Source organism: Dermacentor andersoni, chromosome 1 (assembly GCF_023375885.2).
Source record: "Dermacentor andersoni chromosome 1, qqDerAnde1_hic_scaffold, whole genome shotgun sequence".
Classification (NCBI taxonomy): Eukaryota; Metazoa; Arthropoda; class Arachnida; order Ixodida; family Ixodidae; genus Dermacentor; species Dermacentor andersoni.
In genome coordinates, this window is record NC_092814.1 from 69794948 (window position 1) to 69809244 (window position 14297).

The window sequence follows — 14297 nt, forward strand, 5'->3', positions numbered from 1 at the left end:
GACGAGACTACGGCTTCCAGAACACGCTCTTGAGTAAGGCTGTTATTTGATTGTGTACTTTTGTATGTGAAGAAACCAGACGCCGACGAGCCAGAGAGTCACGCTTCGTTATTTCTCCCCTCCCTTCTCCCCCTTTTTATTAACACTGTCTCCCCCTTTTTATTAACACTGTCCCTCGAAGAAAGCACTAAAAGAGTAGAGACATTCGATCCTCCTTGTTAAAAACCCAATGAAGCATATTCAGTCAGTCAGTCAGTCAGTCAGTCAGTTTATCAACTTATAAACCAACGCGACAAGTGCTTGCTCTCATGTTATCAGTCTTCAGGCGCTAGTAAAAGAAACGATAATCTGTGTTCTGGAAGACGCTTGTTCTTTTTTTCTCGGGTTTACGAAACGTAAGCGGCGTTTTCTTTATCCTACTGCACCGCACCCCCTCTTCTTGGTGTAAGTACCCGACCACCACATCATCGTTTTGTCTGTGTAGCTGACAACAGCAAAGTGCCAGCTGTGATGACTGTCAATATTACTTTTAACTTGTTTTGGCAACTAATCATTCCCGTTACCGAACGTGCTCTTCGTTCAGATGTTAAAAAGAAAAACGTTGTGGGAGAGGGGAGCCCAGCGACACACATCCCGGCTGCGGAGTCACGCGTAACACAGCAGTAGGTGCCGGCTGAAGACGGTGTGTGACTCACACCGAGGCAGCACACAGCGTATGCCCTTCGCTCGTCAGCTTCTCTGGATAGCTGTCGAGCGTTCTCCTCACAACGCAGCCCACAAGCTTAATCTGCAGGCGTTGTCAGTGTGGCAAACTATAAACTGACCAACAGATTGCACCCACGGAGACGAATGTACTCAGCGCTGAACACGAAGAATATATTTTCAGAGCTCATATGTTGCTTGCTGCGTGACAACTTCTGTTTTATTGTTACTAGTGCTAAGCCTACAGAGAACAACCGTGCTTAGCTTAAGCCAAGTCTTCGTCAAGTCGCATGCCACTCACAGAGACAAAAGTTTCGGTTCCACACTCGTCCGTTTTGCCTACCATATGCGGGCCGTTACCGCTTCTGTGGTATTAAAGCGAGAAGAATTTTCGAGGTGCGAACCACCCATCTGATGACCAAGAGCTGCTCCATCAGCGAAGTGAAAGCGCCAAGGTGTCCATAGACTTCGGACTGGCACAGCCTATACTAAATGCGTCTTGTACAAGATAGGACAAACCGACATCGCTGTGCGCTGTTGTGAGGAGGCTGAAGAAGACATAGAACATCTGCTCTTACAATTTCGTATATACGTGTTTCGCGTATTCGCTGACATTATCGCGCTCCTGTGGTTCTTGTGTGTGTGTGTTTGTGTGCACTGTGTTTTCCACCAGCGAGGACCGCCGTGCGTACGTCAACGTGAACACTCGAACACTTGTGAATAGATCAGAAACAATTGTTTTTGTTGTGTGCAAGTGAACATTCAAACTGTTGTTACTGTAATCATTTCACTATATTTTGTTTGAGGTTTTATTAATTTTTTTATTTTATATTATTTCTTTATTTTATTTCTTCAGCTCATCTATGAGTTAGGAGGAGTCGCTGGCGCCGTCTAATAAGCGCCAACATCTTCTTGCATGCAGCTAATAATATTTTTTTTCATGAGCAATGGCATCCATCAGTGGTGGTACTAAATAACACCACGTGCCTTCATTGCCATGCTGCCGCGCAAATAATTCTCTCGTGCTCAAGGCACGGAGCTATACGCCAGCTACACGTTTTCCTTTCGCCGGCTTTGTCGAACGCATGAGGTCAGCATGCGACTCGCACATCGCACAAAAAAAAAGCTCCCTGTTACGTTTCGCCTACAACGCGCGGTAATGCCGGCGCGGATGCAACGGACGCCGGGGCTTTGTTCAAAGCGGCGGACATTTTGGCCCGTTCAACGACGCCGCAACGCCTACCCGCCAAGCGTGTCCAGGCGTGTTTCAGTGCCACGTGTCTTCGTGTGTGCGTGTGTGTGTGTGTGCCCTCGCTTGTCAAAGCGCGGCAGCCGGGGAGCGGAGTTCCCCGAATGAGGGGCCTGGAGGTCTCTCGGCTCAACCGCCCGCGCCGTCGTGGGCCCCTGCTGCGCCGTCCCGTGACCTTCATCCCGTGACCTTCCCTCCTTCCCTTTTGGACCGCGACGCCGAGAGTATAAGAGCAGCTGCCCCCGGACGCCAGGGGAGAGGCTCCGATTTGTACTGTTGAGTTACGTGCTCTCCCGTCTCTCCAATTCGGTCGACCTGACCGGCCGCTCTTTTGCTATGTTAGAATAAACAAGTTGTTCTGTTACCAGTCTTCTCATGCTTTGCCGGGACCTTCGGATGCTTCCAGTGCCCCAGGCCGCCAGGCCAACGCTACCCTTGGGGCTTGCGACCCATTGGCAATAACGGGCGTCAGCACCGAGACCCCAACAAATCGTGCCAGCGGTACGATTACAACATCTGGTTGCCAGCGGTGAGATCGCGACAACGGAGGCCAGCAGCGAAGAGATGCGGTTGACTGTATGCTGAGCAGCACAACGACCATCCGGGAGCAGCGCAACGAGCCCTGTGTGATGACTGGTTGCCTGCAGCGGAACGACTGCGCTGAAGTCTTGGCTGCGAGGTTTGGTGAGTGCGGGACTTTCTTCTTCTGAGTTTTGCCAGGCTTTTGTTAGTGTTAGAAACAGAGCTGGTAATTGGGGTTGTCGTTGCTGCCGGGTTAGTTTGCGGCAAGACAATAGTAGGCAGTAGAGAAAGCAGCATTCAGAGCAGCCATGGATTTGAAGTCGTTGCGCAAACCGAAATTGCTGGAGCTTGCGAGAGAGTTGGGTCTGGATGTCTCAGACAAACTCAGAAAACCAGAACTGCTAAGGGCTATTCTTGAGTTAGAAGCTGAGGATGACGAGCTGTCGGAATGCCTTGAGACCATTGAGGAGAGGGAGGCGCAAAAAGAGAAACAGGAGCGCGAACTTAAAGAACAAAAAGAGAAACAGGAGCGCGAACTTAAAGAACAGAAAGAGAAAGATGAGCGCGAACGTAAAGAGCAACAAGAGAAAGAAAGAGAGCGCGACCGTCAACACGCTTTGGAAATGAAGCGTCTCGAGTTAGAGATGGAACGCGCTCGTAATGGAAGTCAGGCACACGGTGCAGGAGAACGAGTATTGTTCAAAATGACTGACCTGATGCGGCCGTTTAAGCTTGGAGAGGACATTGGTTTGTTCCTGGTTAACTTTGAGCGAACGTGCGAGAAGCAGGGGTTCTCTCGGGAAACGTGGCCACAGCGCTTGCTCACTTTGCTACCCGGCGAGGCGGCCGACGTAGTCGCTCGCTTGGAGAGAGAGGAGGCAGAGGATTTCGACAAAGTGAAATCGAGTCTGCTAAAAAAGTACCGGCTGTCAGCGGAGGCGTTCCGTCGGAAGTTCCGGGAAAATGAGAAAGGCAGAAGTGAGTCGTATACAGAGTTTGCCTACAGGCTAATGTCAAACATGCAGGAGTGGCTCAAAGAAGAGAAAGCGTTTGGTGACCACGAGAAAGTTCTGCAGTGTTTCGGGCTAGAACAGTTTTATAGTCGGTTACCTGAGAACGTGCGGTACTGGTTCTTGGATAGGCCAGACGTTAGTACGGTGGCTAGAGCCGCTGAGTTAGCCGAGGAGTTTGTGACGCGTCGGGCTCGCGGAGCTAAGGACGGTCAAAAGGGTGAATTTGGCTCCAAGTTTGAGAGGCCGAAGTTCACACCCATGAGAGCAAAGGGGGATACACGTAGTGCGGATGCGAGTGAAAGCAGTCCGACCGAACGTAAGGAGACGGCGGCAACCGAAGCCGAACGCAGAAAGCGGTTCGAGATGAGGCAAGCGCGCGTTTGTTATACGTGCCAGAAGCCGGGTCACTTTTCGGCGCAGTGTCCAGAAACAAAAACACAAGTCGTGTTTTTGTCTATATGCAGCACTGACGAGAACATGAAGCTTCTCGAGCCTTACATGCGAGACCTCCTCGTGAACGGGAAAGAGTGCCGAGTGCTTCGCGATTCCGCAGCTACAATGGATGTAGTTCACCCCTCTTACGTAGAACCCGATATGTTCACGGGCGAGTGCGCATGGATCAAGCAAGCAGTGGAAGCTCATAGCGTGTGTCTGCCGGTAGCAAAAGTGCTTATTGAAGGACCTTTCGGAGCACTTGAGACGGAGGCCGCAGTGTCATCTATGCTGCCCCCCCAGTACCCGTACCTATTTTCGAACAGGTCCGATCACCTCCTGCGCGAGAAGGGGCTTTTGTTTGGGGAGGCTAGCGTTCAGGCCTTAACCAGATCGAAGGTTCGGGAGCTCGCTGCAAAGGCGGTAGTTGCGGGGCCGACGTTGTTGAATGATGAGAAAGGGTCAGAGGCGCAGCAAGCTGGTATTCAGAGCACGCCCGAACGGGATAAAATTGAGCCTGTAGCGTTAAAGGCAGCAGATACTGGAGAGGAAATTCCCGACACGGGAAAGTTAGAAGAGCTGTCTCCAGATTTGCTCATCGCACCTACGTCAGACGGACTTAACAGGTTGCTAAAAGTCAGCCGGTCGGCTTTGATAGCCGAGCAAAAGAAGGATGGCAGCCTAGAAAACATACGCTGCATTATCAAGGAAGGTATCGCCAAGAAAAATGCTCGCTTTGTGGAAAGAGGTGGGGTCCTGTACCGGAAGTATCTAGACCGCAGAGGAGTGGAGTTCGATCAGCTGATCGTGCCTCAATGCTATCGTCAGGATCTGTTGCGCTTGTCGCATGGGGGTTCGTGGTCCGGACACCTAGGAGTTAAGAAAACTAAGGACCGTCTCTTGCAGGAGTACTATTGGCCAGGGTGTTTTCGGGACGCAGACCACTTTGTGAAGACATGCGACACCTGTCAGCGGGTGGGCAAGCCAGGGGACAAATCGAGGGCGCCGTTGAAGTTGGTGCCTATCATTACGGAGCCTTTTAGACGGCTCGTTATTGATACAGTGGGACCTCTGCCGGTAACAGCCACGGGGTACCGACACATTTTGACTGTGATCTGCCCAGCGACAAAGTTCCCTGAAGCAGTGCCGCTTAAAGAACTCAGCTCAGTTGAGATAGTCAATGCACTACTGTCCATATTTGCGCGAGTTGGTTTTCCTGCAGAAATCCAGTCAGATCAGGGTACAGTGTTTACTAGCGCTTTGACGACAGCCTTTCTCGAAAGGTGCGGGGTAAGGATGTTACACAGCTCAGTGCACCACCCCCAGTCGAATTCCGTTGAGAAGCTCCACTCCGTCATGAAGCGCGTGTTGAGAGCATTGTGTTTTGAACATCAAACTGACTGGGAGCTGTGTCTGCCTGGAGTGATGTTTGCTTTAAGAACCGCGCCGCATGCGGCTACGGGGTTTTCGCCAGCTGAACTGGTGTACGGTCGCTCGCTGCGATCTCCGCTTCGCATGCTTCGAGAATCATGGGAAGGCAGGGGCGACGACCCAGTCGTGGTAGAGTACGTGCTTAAGCTCCTCGAACGCTTAAGAAGGGCACAGGAGTTGTCAGGTGAAGCAATGGCAGAGGCCCAGCAGAGGGCCAAGGTTTATTATGATCGGACAGCCAGGGCCCGTCGTTTTGAGGTGGGCGATGAGGTCATGATATTGCGCACATCGCTAAAGAACAAACTCGACGTGCAGTGGGAGGGCCCAGCACGGATTGTTCAAAAACTGTCGGACGTTAACTACGTGGTGAGTCTGCCAGGAAAGCGGAAAGCACAGCAAGTTTACCACTGTAATCTGCTCAAACCCTATAAGCAACGGGAAGCAGTGGTGTGCATGATGGTAAACGTGCCCGAAGAGCTTCCGGTCGAGCTTCCGGGACTAGGCTCAGTGACGAACAGGAAAGACACCGATCAAGTCATTAGTGACTTAATAAGTAAAGCATCGCTGTCGCCTGTGCAGAAAACCGAACTACACCAGCTCTTACAAGAGTTTCAAGGTCTGTTCTCTGAGAGGCCTGGTAGGACTTCTGTCCTTACTCATGACATAGAACTTACCTCCCCAGAGCCAGTACGATCCAAGGCGTACCGGGTGTCACCCCGCCAGAGCGATATTATGGAGGCTGAGGTAAAGAAAATGCTACAGCTCGGTGTTATTGAAGCGGGTGAGAGTGATTATACCTCCCCTTTGATTTTAGTTGAGGTACCGGGCAAGGAACCTCGTCCTTGCGTCGACTACCGCAGGCTTAATTCCATCACTAAGGATCAAATTTATCCGATCCCTAACATCGAGGAGCGCCTTGAGAGAGTGAGTAGCGCTCAGTTTATTTCCACCCTAGATCTTGTCAGGGGTTATTGGCAGGTTCCACTTACAGAAGAGGCTAGTAGGTATGCGGCGTTCATTTCACCAATGGGGACATTCCGTCCTAAAGTTTTGAGTTTTGGTTTGAAGAACGCGCCATACTGCTTTTCAAGCCTCATGGATAAAGTGTTGCGGGGACAGCAAGAATTCGCTTTACCGTATCTAGACGACGTAGCGATATTCTCCGCATCCTGGCCTGAGCATATGGCGCACTTGCGGGCAGTGCTAACCCGCCTGCGCGATGCGGGCTTGACAGTCAAGGCTCCCAAGTGCCAGTTAGCACAGGCCGAGGTTGTCTACCTCGGACACGTGATTGGTCGGGGTCGTCGCCGCCCCTCTGAAATAAAGGTAGCCGCTGTGCGAGACTTCCCGCAACCGCGTACGAAGACCGATATTCGGTCGTTCTTAGGTGTCGCCGGCTACTATCAGAGGTACATCCCCAGGTACTCTGATATCGCGGCATCCCTAACGGATGCTCTAAGAAAGACAGAGCCGCAAACAGTCGTCTGGGACGAGACAAAGGAAAGAGCTTTTAGCGCCCTAAAGAGCGCCCTAACAAGCCAGCCTGTGCTACGATCGCCCGACTACACAAAAGGGTTCGTTGTTCAGTGTGATGCTAGTGAGCGAGGCATGGGCGTTGTACTGTGCCAACGGGAAAATGGAGAAGTAGAACACCCCGTCCTGTATGCTAGTCGTAAGCTGACGAGTCGTGAGCAGGCGTATAGCGCCACCGAGAAAGAGTGTGCGTGTATCGTGTGGGCCGTTCAGAAATTGTCATGTTACCTAGCTGGCTCGAGGTTTATCATTGAAACGGATCACTGCCCTCTCCAATGGCTGCAGACCATCTCTCCCAAAAATGGCCGCCTCCTGCGCTGGAGCCTCGCTTTGCAACAATATTCCTTTGAGGTGCGTTACAAAAAGGGGAGTCTCAACGGTAACGCCGATGGCTTAAGTCGAAGCCCCTAACGTGGGAATCAGCCTCAAAATTGCTTGTTACTGATGTTTTTCTTCCTGAGGCAGGATTTTTAACCTATTGCTTTTGTGTAGTGTTTCAAAGTGATGATGTGCTTTTTAGTGCAATTTTTCCGATTTGTGGACGCGTTCTGAGTGCTGCTAAACTACTGTAAGGAACTAGGCAGCAGTATAAAAGGGGAAAGAGCCTGGCAGGGCTTAGTGAGGGTTGTGCCGTGCTTGCTGACTGAGCGGTTGACTTTTGGCGTGGTTCTAACGCTTGCCGGAAACGAGAACAAAAATGTCAACTCTCCCGAAGTCACTTTGCAGTGTCCTGTGTGCACCTGAACGTGAGAACGAGGCCTTCTCTGTGCGCTGCGCTCAAGAAACGCCCAGGGACGCCCAACTTCGGTTATGAGCATCATCGAGCGACATCCCTCCGGACAGCGGATGCAGTCCCCTGACCATCGGGATCTCCTTCCCCCGGCGGGGCGGTCTGTTACGTTTCGCCTACAACGCGCGGTAATGCCGGCGCGGATGCAACGGACGCCGGGGCTTTGTTCAAAGCGGCGGACATTTTGGCCCGTTCAACGACGCCGCAACGCCTACCCGCCAAGCGTGTCCAGGCGTGTTTCAGTGCCACGTGTCTTCGTGTGTGCGTGTGTGTGTGTGTGCCCTCGCTTGTCAAAGCGCGGCAGCCGGGGAGCGGAGTTCCCCGAATGAGGGGCCTGGAGGTCTCTCGGCTCAACCGCCCGCGCCGTCGTGGGCCCCTGCTGCGCCGTCCCGTGACCTTCATCCCGTGACCTTCCCTCCTTCCCTTTTGGACCGCGACGCCGAGAGTATAAGAGCAGCTGCCCCCGGACGCCAGGGGAGAGGCTCCGATTTGTACTGTTGAGTTACGTGCTCTCCCGTCTCTCCAATTCGGTCGACCTGACCGGCCGCTCTTTTGCTATGTTAGAATAAACAAGTTGTTCTGTTACCAGTCTTCTCATGCTTTGCCGGGACCTTCGGATGCTTCCAGTGCCCCAGGCCGCCAGGCCAACGCTACCCTTGGGGCTTGCGACCCATTGGCAATAACGGGCGTCAGCACCGAGACCCCAACAAATCGTGCCAGCGGTACGATTACAACATCCCCCTTCCCACAGGAATCACTTGGTGTAAGTCGAAATCCAAAGTCAATATGTAGGAACCGGATAATTAATAAAGAAGGATGAACTCGCACCGTAAGGCACCTCAACAATGCTGGCCGATGTTTCGATTAGGTGGATCTACGTTCGTCAAAACCTGCCGAGGTGCATGGGTCAGTGACTATGGCGTCGCGCAGCTAAACCCGAAGTTGAGGGTTCGTTTCCCGGCCGCAGCGGCCGCATTTCGAAGGGTGCAAAGTGCAAAACCGCTCGTGTGCTTAGATCTAGGTGCATGTACAAGAACCACAGGTCGTCAAAATTAATTAAAATTAAATTAAAATTAACCACGTCTGTCATAGGCCACTGCGCAGTTGCGGGACGTTAAACCCACAAACTTTGCATATTTGTCAAATACATCCAGTCAACGTTGACCTGCTACTTTATGCAGTCAGTGGCACCCTGAATCTCAGCATCTGTAGTCGAAATATGACGGCGATGATAATCAAGGGAGCAGGAAGAGGGGCGCTGAGGGTGCACCTTACGCACAAGGATGGCGTACGACTTCGATATCTACGCAACGCTGGGCGGATTGGTTTGCGTAAATATGTTGTGCAAATACGCAAATGTGTTGAGACACATTTCGTGTCACTAAAGAGGCTTCTATAGATCGCGTCTGACAGCTCAGTTGTCACACGTGCGCTTGTCCTTACCTATATTCGGTGACAACCTAAGAATTACATGGTTATGTGTACGCTGTTCCGAGCACAATTTGCATAGATGCGCCAGCCAATATGGTTCGCTTATTTACCTGTCGTCAAGCGGTTTCGCGTGCTTAAAACAACTATTTTCGCCATACAGATCGGTATTTGTGTCACTGCTTTAAGTCTAAAACCTGAACATCTAGGGCGAATTTTATGGGTGATCCTGTTATCGCTGCTCAGCCATAACTAACATTTTAGCTTTAAACAACCAACTTTTATTGTCCACCTAGCCTAGCGTTTAAATTAGCAGTGCAAAATCATTAAGCTGTGAGCTGACTCCAGCTGGCTCGGCTCTCTTTGAGAGGTGAAGGGCAAGTGCACTGCGTTTTTTGTTGGAGGATCTTGTTTGTAATTCTTAGGTTGTCACTGACTATAGCTAAATGATTACAATGCAACTCTCTAAAATAAAAGCCACGTCGAAGAGAAATAACGGCGGCCTGCCGTGTCAAGCTGCTGGTGGACAATATGTATCAGTGCTCCACCTACATCATGTGCATCCAAGTGGACTTAATTTATTATCGTTCTTCCGATCTTAGATTATATTTTTATTCTTGGTAGTTTCTTGCAATTCCTTCTTGTATGCGCGAGTTGCCGCGTGTTCTTGCCATATATTGACTTCGACTGTATTAGCTGACAGTATCTGCATAACAAACTTTAGTTGGCTGTGCGCATCTACGTTTCTCGTGGTCAGATTTTCTTTCATTATTATTATTGTTATTATTATTATTATTACATTTCTTGCGCAGTTTTCTTGCGAGATTAAGTGCGTGTCATATTGCGATGGCTGACGAATATATGCAGTCGTATAGCTAACTATTGCCGTTTCCCAAATGTTCCCATGGCATGGATACACAGTCATGGCGCAATTAGGAAATATACGGCGCGTCTACGAAACATACGCTTTGAAGTGGTTAGGGCCACCGCCGTGGTTGCTAGTGGCCATGGTGTTGGGCTGATAAGCACGAGCTGGCGGGATCGAATCCCGGCCACGGCGGCCGCATTCCGATGGGGGCGAAATGCGAAAACACCCGTGTACTTAGATGTAGGTGCACGTTAAAGAACTTCAGTTGGTCCAAACTATTCCGGAGTCCCCCACTACGGCGTGCCTCATAATCAGGAAGTGGTTCTGGCACGTAAAACCCCGTAATTTAATTTAAGCAATTAGGGTCACGCTCAGAATGCGGTTGTAATTAGTCTTGGTTTCTAGAAACCTATGAATAATCTGGACGCCTGTCCTTTCGTTACTCCGCGATAATCAAGCGGCCCACGCCGAGATCTTGCACCCGAGATCTTGCAAACCAGGCACCACTGGGGGATGACGGCCGAACAAGCCACTCTCTCCTTATTTTCAATGACATCCCTAAACACTGCATGCTGTCACGGCGAACATAGAGGGAGCGCAGTAGAAAGAGCAAGAAGTCATCTTCCGTCAACTACAAACACATTCCCACACTCCACGAGGCTACACGCCCATCTACACCACACTCTGCACGCCCCTGTGGAGACACTGCGGCCAACTAGCGACGCTGTATCACATGGTCTGCGAATGTCCGAATAACCCATACCTGGGTCCAATACCCAGTCAAACAAACGAGCAGTGGCCAACTTGCCAGCTCTAGCCCGAATAGTCAACTATATGGATGACAGAAAGGTCGAAGGCGTCGGGTAGGACCAACGGAGTGCTGGACTACGGACCCCAGCTACGGCCAGCTGTTTTCCCATTTAACAAGGTTTTCGCTCCTCCCCTCGAAACATGACCTCAGCGTGTGTTGAGCTCAACGCGGCGCAGCAGAAATCACCAAGTTCTCGTGACAGTTGCATGTTGTAATTCTGGCAGCAGTCGTGTTCAACAGCTACGGCGCATTCCAACGCATACCTTCACGCTGTACAGGTACCAATAATGTTTCCTCTGAGTTCCGGCCTTTCCTTCTCTCTCTTTATGTCTCTTTGTAGTTTTTAAGTCACGCCGCAGTCAAAAGCTAGTTGTTTCATATGACTGACTTACATATACGCGTTATCTTGGTGCACATATCTACAAGCTTGTACAGCGTTAGAATGAATTTTCGTATGCCAAATAGAAATAAAAAAGAATCATTCGCGTATAACTTCCTGCACTTTGATTGAAGAAAAACTGCTATATTAAACCTGCCGGATGATATTGTCAAGCAAAGAAACTTGGACACCGTTAAAGGAAGCAAGGCTTCTCTGATACAGGCAATCGGACCGAATAGTCTAGTAATTGACAAACCTTTATCACCACTACGGCTGACGGTGTTTATGTTTCTTTGATGCTGAGGTATCATTGTATGTGCGTTATTGCTTACTCACTGTTTGGATTTCTTTTTGTATGTCGTATTCGAGAAATAAATTGTATGACTGATTGTGGATTTGGTGTTGGATACACGAACAACAATACCAGGCCTTTACTCTGCGTAATGTATTCTGAGAGAAAGATATGTCCTTTTATTTTGCGTTTACGGTATCGAAAGTTTAATTAAAGATATTGTAGGTGAAGCCCCATTCCCGGCATGAAGTCCAAAAAAGAGCAGCGGTATGGTCCTTGGGTTCAACTGTCTTGGTGCCACATACTACGAAGAGCCGAAGGAGCTTTTGTCTGTTTCAGAAGATATTCACGTCGCTTAACTTAAGAAAAATTCTTGTGTCGGATTTTACAAAAGGCAGAGAGGCATCTAAGACTACTTTATGTTCATTCTAGCAGTTCATAAATGCTTCTAGTTGAATTTCAATGCACTAGAACAGTAGGTGCTGGCAATGAAAAATGGCTTTTCAGACTTTTTTTCTTTTTTTAAGACGTTACTATTCGCGACACGCCTGATAACATTTATGCATAGCCAGCTCGTGGAGTGAGGTCGTTGTTCATAGCGTCAAGTGGTATACTATCCTTTTTGCTTCCCCAGCGTAGGCTAGCAAACCGCACGCTTTTCTGGTTAAACATCCTTATAGGGATGTTTACCAGAACCTTCTCCGTTTCTTCTACCTTCTCCCTTTCTTTCTTCCTCTTCACCCTTCCAGAAATTGAAAGTTAGTTCTGATACCAAACATATACCCCGTTCGCCCTTAGCTGCTTTTGAGACCTTCGAAGCCTGAGATTTGCCATCTCTCTGTAGCGTCAGGATGCTCGCCAAGGCGCCATTAAACATTAAAGAAACCGGCGGGCTTGTTTGAACGGTTAGCCGCAGCACGTCGACGCGGTGAGGGGTGAAAAGAAAATCACGCCGAAGGGAGCATGGCCTCGCAAGGTACTGCAGGCGTCACGTGCGTCTTCCAGATTGTGCACATTTGCAATAACTAAACAACGAGGGACTGCGAAGTGTAAGCAGACAAGGAGTCTGTTTTGGGAAACGTGAACCTCTCCACATTAGTAAAGTAGCTTAATGAAAACGGCTATTAACGCGATGTCTGAGCTGCCTATATTGAGAATCCATGGTTAAGCTTCCAACATAAATGTAAACAAACGTCCGGTGCCGTGACAACTGTTGACCACGCGGCTTCAGCGGGAGACAGGAAACAAACAAAAGCGATTATTCTGCTTCAAAGTGAAGAGTCAACCTCAAACTGCTTACGGAATGCCTAAGGACGATAATGCTCACAGACGATAATGCAGTTGCCAGGCGGTGCAAAAAGAACCGACACGTCTGAGAACCACAGCACGAATTTCCGCCCAAGAGCTGTACCCAGCAGCAATCTCTGCAGCTGTAGAACGCGCGAAGCAACAAGGCCCGTATTCACAAAACGCTCTTACGCTACAGAATTGTTTTACTTTTTTTTTCTCCATTTCTAAGCGAGAGGCAGTTGGTAATGCTGTGAATTAAGTTTGACTGGGAAATTCTTACTTCATCGCCACATCCGAGATTCGACGGTGCTTTGCGGCTTTCTTTCCCTTTATGTTTCTTTGAAATTATCTCGGCACCTTTCCTGTAAACAGTAAACGTTCCTGTGCACGGCGGTGTAATAAGAAAGAAAAAGAAGAGCCCTCAGGAAGTTTAGACAGCTTTCCTAAATTTCAACATTGTTACGACGTAAACGATCTCATTTGATGCCGCAGGGCGCACTCGCTAATATGTAGCCATTACCGGCCGTGGTTGCTCAGTGACTATGGTGCTGGGCTGCTGAGCACGAGGTCGCGGGATCGAATCCCGGCCGCGACGGCCGCACTTTGATGGGGGCGAACTGCGAAAACACCCGTGTACTTAGATTTAGCTGCACGTTAAAGAACCCCAGGTGGTAGAAATTTCCGGAGTCCTCCACTACGGCGTGCCTCATAATGAGAAAGTGGTTTTGGCACGTTAAACCCCATAATTTTAATATGTAGCCATTACAACGGTTCTCTGAATTCAGTCGAGTGGTCATTACTTGAGAAACGTGCGCACTTCATTGAGGATACACGCTGCACTGCGCACCGCGTCCGTAGCTGTAAGCTACAGGAACGAAAAGCGAAGGCTTCAGTCAAGAATATTGTCCGCGGCCGCGGGGAGGCGGGTTCCCTTCAGCTCATAATGCGCTTCCGAATATCAATTGAGAAAACAAATAGAGGGAGAAAATATGTATAGCCAGCGCGAACAAGACCTTGCTTGGTGCGGTGAACAGCTCGCACGATTATTTAAAAAAAAAAAAAAAAAAAAACCGTCCGCTGGATGGGGGCGGCGCAACCGCGCGTCGCACGACGCGGCGGCCGGCGCAGGGGACATGGTGTCCGAGCGCGGCATTCCGCCGTCGCGCCTGGGGACCAGCAGGGCGAGCCGCGGTCGACCCGCTTGTGGCACGCGCTCTGTTATGCCGGGTAATTGTTCTCCGAACAGGCTCCCCGCCGAGAGGGCCGGGTGTGCAGTCGACACGGTGCGCGTGTCTCATGACTCGCCAAGAACTGAGCCCGACGCGCACATCCATTTTCGTCAAAGTCGCCCCCCTCGTGACAGCTTGTTGTTCGCCAGTGCGTCGTCTGTATCATCTTCGGATATGTCACAGCGAGGCGGACTCCTCCTCGGGAATATGCATGCTCCGTCACGGCCCCGTTCGTCCCCTCAAGCCCCCCCTCCCAGTTTTCTGGGGCTGTCAGAGACTCGGCCAGGCGGCGTTTCAATGACCCTGGGATAATAGGTTTCGTGGCAGG

General features: G+C 50.3%; 1 protein-coding gene across 1 annotated transcript in view; it reads right to left on the bottom strand.

The window, feature by feature from the left end:
- The window catches only part of LOC126545635 (uncharacterized), a 134238-nt gene that overhangs the window by 7468 nt on the left and 112473 nt on the right, over positions 1–14297 (bottom strand). The window lies entirely within an intron of this gene.